The following is an 8,049-nucleotide window of genomic DNA, read 5'->3' on the forward strand; positions in this document are numbered from 1 at the left end:
AGTCACTGAAAAAACATTGGTACCATTAATCGTATCTATTTTGTGATTCACATGTAAAATAAATAATGTAGTATAATGCAGATAAATTAAGAATAAAACATTTTTTTTTTAAATTTAAAACTAAACTACTGAATACTGGATCAATCTATAGATATAGCCTTTCAATTGATGTAGCTATGAGGTAACAAATAAAAAGAAATACAATAGAATTGTGAACCTTCTTCTTGTTGACGTCTATTGAAAATACGCAATGCATTCATAACTTCACCAAAGTCCTCAGAATCTAAAGAACTTATCACGAACTCTAGCTACTATCGTTGTACCAATATTAACCACCATTTATTAGTACATGTCACATATATTTTAATACAGAACATTTATTTTATTTTATTTTTTCTTTTATACAATTGAATGTCTAATAAAGTTTCTATCAGTTTCCACTTTCCATCTGGTGGGTTGCCAGCTTGTTTGCCATTCTAAATTGCATAAAAAAGAGAGAGAGTTAAACCGTATTAAATTTAATCATTAGAAATATTAACATATGTAACAATATATCAATACAATAATAGCCTAGATATTTAAATTGACAATCGGGAGTTAACGCGACATCTTCATCGTCATGTTATGTGATGTCTTTAACTATTCACTGCTGAACGTAAGCCTCCCCCTAGCGGTAGCAGTGTATGTAACACGAAAGTTAGTGATTGGTACACTTAAGTCATGCGATAATTTGTTTAAATGTAGTATGAATACCGTGAGTACAGTGTGTAGAGAACTACATATATATATATATATATATATATATATATATATATATATATATATATATATATATATATATATATATATATATATATATATATATATATATACCACTTTCCATCAGGCGGGCCGTCAGCTTGTTTGCTATTCTAAGTCGCATATAAAAAATCTAGACAATAATGATGATAATGTGCGGGTAAGTGAAGAAACGTCGCAAAACGCCAAGAGTATCTAGATTCTGTAAATGATTCGACTTTGGTTGGTGGTATTTGCCTCATCTACCAATAGTTTCTGGTTCGATACTCACAAAATATACATATTTGTATTAATACGTATATTTATTTGTATTAATTTCGGTGTTTTCTATAATGTTATAGTATGTATATATATTTTAAATCTATTAGTCATTAAGTACCCATAACTCTGTATACTTTGGTGATCAGTCTCAATTTAATAATCTTTATTGGTGTATATTTATTTACTAGCTGTAATATACAACTTTGTATATGTAAATAAACTTATAATAAACAGTTACCTGCGTAGTCCATCAGTATACCAAATTCCATCCAAACCTGTCCAACCGTTTAGGCGTGATTGAGTAGCAAACACCCAAACCTTTAAACTTATGAATATCTTTATAAACTTTCACATTTGCAATATTAGTGGATACAACATTTTTTGAGGTTAAAAGTGAGATGAGGGTTGCATTCAATCTTCATTGTAATAAATAACCGTGTGAGTTTGATAAATCCATCTTAAGTTTGTGCAAGAAATAAAATTATTTTCGTGTAACAACCAGAAAGTATATTTAGAGATAATCTCAGTTAATAATATCATATTATATATAAATATTTATGTTATAAATATTTTCTTATTTTATTTTCTTGCTATTTACAAAATAAGCAATAAAATAGATGATAAATGCGAAGTGATAAGTAAGGAAGAAAATGGTATGCATTTTAATATATGACTTTGCACATAATTAGGTAATTATTCATAAAAAATAACAGATATTTCTTTTTTCTTTATGATAAAGTAACTAGAATGTCAGAATATTATGAAATAAAGAGGTTTATGTGAATTATTTTGGAGAAAAAAGAAAAAGAGTCCGCTTTTTTTGCATATATTATTTGTGTGTTTTACTTAAGAAAGATACAAAATTGATCGACGATTTATCGTGCTATGCATGCTATGCTGTATAAGTATAATATTTTGAATATTAATAGCCCTTTTTAATACTTTTTGTGCAAACTTTTCCTTGTCTTATTATTACAATTTTTTTCGTCAAATTTAGTACCTATTATAAACTAGCTACTTGTCACGATTTCGCACGTATTAATGAAATTCCTTTTTTAACTCAAATTTATCAAATTTATTCCGTGCGATTTTTTAAATATTTCCTCTTATACAAAACTTGTTCTGTCAATTACAAATACAACAAAAAATATTTAACCAAATCCGTGCAGCCGATATAAAGTGTTGCGCTTACATATTTTCTACGATTGATTTTTATTTATATAGAATTACATATTATGTAGGCAATAAGGAATAAATGACGAAAATTTATTGTATAAATTATTTCATATTATACTAACATTCTCAGACGTGTAAAGGAAATAAAGTCAAGTGTAGGTAAACAAAGTATCAGACACGTCGTCACGTTCCTCTACTTCATCCAGGAAGGAAGTAATCCGATGCAGTCCATCCGCATAGTTATCTCAGTCCTTTGTTGCCTCGCTTTACAACTTACGTGGAATGAAACGGCAAGCAACGAGCATTTAGATAAGTATTGTAGAATGTGAGTGTTCGGAATTTAAATTCTAGATGAACGATAATGTTGATCGCTATGATTATAATTATTTTAATTTTTTTTGTGTATTAAATGTAGAATTAATTTCAAATACGAAATTTTCTTTAGCTTAATTCTGCCTGTTTCAAATTCTGTCAAATTATGCTTGTGATGTGTATATGATGGAATTAAATATTATATCGACTACGTAAGTGCATATAGGCATAAATAAAATACTTAATAATCACAGTAGAGATATTACTGAACAAACTGGAAGCGCCTTCAAAGGCCGAATTGGATATTAGGATTCTATTTGTGAGAACCTATTAGTGGCTTGACTTGTAACCTCAGACCATTGTCATATATTCTAGCTGCTTTAACGACTTAACCTATTATCATGGAAGATATATTGTCTACAACGTGTATTTCTTTTATTAATAAAATTTTATTATTTTATTCTAAAATGTCCCTTTATTTCTATTGTTTATTGAATCATTCTTTATCTTTACATTCCATGATATACTATTACTGTCCACTACTTGTTTTCCTATTTTCACATCAACTGTCACAAACAATACATGTAGTATTTTTTTTATAGATGATAATGGATAGGCAATCCCGCCTACGCTAACGGTATACGCTGACTGGTTGAAAATGAAAAAGCAGGTCAGTTAGTCCATCCAGATGATCTCAATAAGAATTAACCATGATGGTTTTCAGGAACAACCGCGTTACTAGAATCCCTTCCCCCTTACACGTAGTATTTAGAATAGATAAGAACATAGATAGATAGATACTCTTTATTGTTTCCTCCAAAAGATTACGATAGTAAACTTATTATAAATATAAATAATTACAAGAAATAATCACAATGAGAAAACAATGGGCGATCTTATCGCTAAGAGCGATCTCTTTCAGGCAACCTTGGGATGGAGAGGAGTAATTATAAACAATTTGGTGGGAGGCATGATGAACGAATAGAATACTAGTTTTCTTGGTTAATCAATACATAGACCAGAACAGATCCTTATGGCAGTCTATGTTTAGCAGTGGACAGCTAATAGTTTATATGATGATATTGATGATAATTATGATAAATCAATACCATGGAAATGCGAATGCAGTTGTTACTACTCGTAGTTAAAAAATAAAGGGAAACGTAATTAAAACAAAATTACAGACCCAGTTGTAAGAATTTAAAACGAGCAAACATGATAATGTCAGAATAGGACGCCGAGTGGAAGTGACGTTTTGTAGCTTCTCCTCAAATACAAAATTACGTGTGTACATAATTAAAAATGACGAAAAGGTACGAGATTTTCTCTTCATTTTATGTATATGTGATAATTATATATCAAATACCGCGAAATTTCGAGAACGCAATATACATATTAAAAAGAAACCTTATGGCCCATATAAAAATGGTTTATTTCAACAAAATACAAACATCAACCAGAATTACCGAAAGATGATTATGACGAGGTAATGTATTGCAAACACGATAGGGACTTTGTCAAAACAACGGCTAAATTACAACGCAACCTTCGACCTTAATCAACTTGGAATGACATGCTCTTGATCCAAATGTAGGTTACAATAATATACATATACATATATATATATATATATATATATATATATATATATATATATATATATATATATATATATATATATATATATATAATAAGCAGTACTCGTTTTTTTATTAGGTATAAATATAACTAATGTGTGTAGTGTGAAGATATTATTTGAGTATTGTAGCCAGCGTGATCTCGGCACAAAATAGGTATATGTCTACACGCGAGTGTCGTAAAGGCGACTAAGGGAACATAAATAGTCCAGGGACGAATAGCGGTATCCCCTTGAAACATTATATGCCATACTGCGGTCACCAACTCGCTTATCAAGCATGGTAACTATAGGCAGTAACCTCACAATGATAGATACCTAAATAAATTGACCTCTGTTCCTCCATTGCTTTAGTATTTTTTTATGATACATAGAATTGCAAACAAGTCGACAGTCCACCTGATAAAAAATGATAATTGTCACCTATAAACATAATTAGTGCCTTGGATATTGAGAATACACTAGTAATGTATGCCCATGGCACTTCTCATGCGTTGTTTGTCATGGTATGGATATGTGATGCGTAGAGAAGAAGAGAATGTAATAAGAAAGGTATTACGTATGTATGTGGATGGTTTAAGTGCAGAGGAAGACCCAAAAAGAGATAGACGGACTATGTGAAAGATGATATGAACAGGAAGGGAGTGACTAGTGAGACCACTGTAAATAGTGATAAATGGAAGAATAAAACATATGCTGATCCCAAATAGATATGGAAAAAGGCTAAGAAGAAAAAGTACTCCTTATGCGTTGTCATTCCTGAGAATTACTATGTTATACTTCTGTATTCTTTAATTTTATTGCCCCAGTCTTCAAACCGAAACCCAGCATGCAAACATAGCTGTTTCATGACAAAAACATGAGTGAAATAAAAGTAAAGACGGTTTTTTTCCAAAGTCTACCTCGCGTGGCATGGTAGTAAAAAGTTAGTTAGTATAGGCGGTATCTATGCAAGAGGTGTATGTTCAATAGTGGACAATGATTTCAGTAAACTACAAGAAAGGTTCCTAAGATACGATTCATAATATGTGTTATGTTAAGAAAATGAGATAATACGGATATGTTTTGAAAGGATTCTTATGGTATGTCAATATATAAATACTATATAACAACCTAAGTAGTTTCTATATATTTCATATATATATATATATATATATATATATATATATATATATATATATATATATATATATATAGGTTATACAAGAACTGCAGTGGTTTGTTCCGATAATTTCATAAAATGTATACATTTGAGAAGGTTTTCTTTATGCAAAGCAAGTGCGAGTAAATGCATCATTAGAATTGTCAAGATTATCTGCAATACTTATGTGAAAGGTAAAGTTTTATAATGTACTTCAGCTTATGAAAATAATTTAAGATACTTTTTACAAAACTAAACACATTTTAATAAAAATAAGGAAGTAAACCTATTAATTAAAAAAAAAATCAATAACAAAAATATTTTACGTTTTTACAAATTATAAAAAAAATGCACACAAATCATACACTTATTTCGTTTTTGGAATCGTTTAAAGTCGATTGAAATGTGTATTATATACTTATTATAACTTCAGTACGAGATCGTAATACCGCATTAACTACAAGAAAAGCTATTAAACACTAATGCAGTTTGCTAACTCGAGACAAACTTGCAAGCTCTCAGTCAAGTTGATAAATAGAAGCAACAACTTAAACAAAAAAGCCGTTAGCGACTGCCAGCTGGTAGATGAATTTATTATTTTTATACACGATGAAGTATCCTGCAGTCTTAGAACAAAAACTAAACACAATTTAATATTTTAATGGTCATTCGAATTAGAAAGGGTTATACGACTTAGAATGGCAAACAAACTGACGGCTCACCTGATGGAAAGTGGTAACTGTCGCCTATAGACATGAGCAGTACCATGGATATAACAGTATACACACATACTGTTTCGCCCATGATACCCCTCATGCGTTGCCATTCCTGAGGACTCAGGTGTTATTCCTCTGTACCCTGTAAATTCACGCCATATCCCACCTTTCAAACTGAAACACAACCATGCAAACACAACTGCTTCACAGTAGAAACACGAATGGGACAGAGGTGCCCAAGCATCCGTCCTGACTTCACACGAGTAGATAGACTTTTCGAAAGAAAGTATTCACTGATAATGTAAGCTTCTAAGTAGGTAAAATAATTTTTAAAATTTGTTGAATAGTTTTTGAGATTATATATTACAAAAAAAAACTAAAATCTTCCCTCTCTGTAATATAAGTATAGGCAAGCGATATAAAACAATAATGACTGTTATAATATTTTATATAAACACCACATTGGTATTTAGTTTAGTTAGTTTAGTTTATTAGTTCCTAGCTCATTTTACTTGTTATATATTAAAATATATAACAAGTAAAAAGGAGTGATACATATTGTACCTAATATATGTAGTGACAATATAATTGGACCGATAGCTGTTGTCACTACGCTCTTTGACATCTACTTGTGGCTATTGGATAACCGTAGCGGAAATTCCGCTACGGTGCGGACACACTATGCTCCAAGTAGCGATCTATTAATTTGCATGAAAATGCTTTATTTCAAGGTGAAATACGTGTTACAAAATATGCGTTGACTGTATAGCGGTCGGCGATTACTGGCTAATATGGAACGTTGTAGAACTTCTGTTAATTATTATTAGTGTTACTTACTGTAAACAGAACCTTTAGTTAATAGATGTTTCAGTCTGTAAACTTTACAATTATACTGTTTATAGAAATAAAACCAAATCGATTTACTTTTCAAATCATCATCACATCACATCGTTACATCTAAAACACCCAAAAAATTTAAATATTCATATCGAGATTTCAATGTGCATCAGATATTTATAACTTGCCATTTATCACTAGATGTAGCAGTTTTTAAAATGAAGGTAAATGAAAAATTTTAATTTCTTTCTAACATATTAAAGTTATCGCGTTCGGAATTAATTATTCACTGTTTGTGTTTTCCGCATTTTCCCCTACTTTTATGTAGTTTAGTCACTAGTAGATATAGAGTCAATAGTAGATAAGAGAAAATTCATTCCAATCATCTTCACGAATTCGAATTAAAATTATTGTTATTCTATTTTTTTTTATTCAACTTAGAATGGCGAACAAGCTGGCGGCCCACCTGATGGGAAGTGGTAACCGTAGTGGGCGCCTATAGACATGAGAAGTACCATGAACATAACAGTGTATACTGTTTCGCCCATGATACTCCCCATGTGTTGCCATTGCTCAGGAGTCAGATATTATTCCTTTGTAGGTACTCTGTAAATTCACTACCATATCCCATCGTTCAAACTGAAAAAAAGCCATGCAAACACAACTGCGTCATGGTGGAAACACGAATGGGACAGAGGTGCCCAAGCAAACGACTTTTGTACGAAGTCTCTCTCCCTCAATCAATCTTGTTTACAAGCTCTTTTTAAATCGTTCCTTTTTATGAATCTACTGCAGAGTTCAGAGTAATCTTATCTGCAGAGAAGAATCCGCAAGAAGCTTAACCGTTACTCTTTTAAATTCTAATCTAAATCATCTTTATTCAAAATTCACTTTTAAATCGTCATTTTTTTCAGGTCCAGAAAGTTGTTATCTGTTGAGAATATCCCGCAAGAAATTCAACAGTTACTCTTTTAAATCTCTGTTGACATTATGTGTATTTATTTAAATGTACAATGTGTAAAATTATATGTCATTAAAAGCCATGGTCATTAAATCTCTATTAATGTGTGTTTATTTAAATGTAGTCTTTAAAATTACATGGTGATCAAAAACCCCGTGCGTGATTGACTAACATCATGCACGTTTGTCACGAGTGTAATAACATGCTAGGG

General features: G+C 30.9%; 1 long non-coding RNA gene across 1 annotated transcript; it reads left to right on the forward strand.

Annotated features, from left to right (window-relative positions):
* Positions 1–2,715: 2,715 nt before the first annotated feature.
* On the forward strand, positions 2,716–7,829 carry LOC128201853 (uncharacterized). Its single transcript, XR_008253468.1, has 3 exons — positions 2,716–2,759; positions 3,150–3,217; positions 7,792–7,829. It is a non-coding gene; the product is annotated as an uncharacterized LOC128201853 (long non-coding RNA).
* The last annotated feature ends 220 nt before the right edge of the window (positions 7,830–8,049 follow it).

This window comes from Galleria mellonella, unplaced genomic scaffold (assembly GCF_026898425.1).
Source record: "Galleria mellonella isolate WM207_F2 unplaced genomic scaffold, CSIRO_AGI_GalMel_v1 utg64, whole genome shotgun sequence".
In the NCBI taxonomy this organism is placed as follows: Eukaryota; Metazoa; Arthropoda; class Insecta; order Lepidoptera; family Pyralidae; genus Galleria; species Galleria mellonella.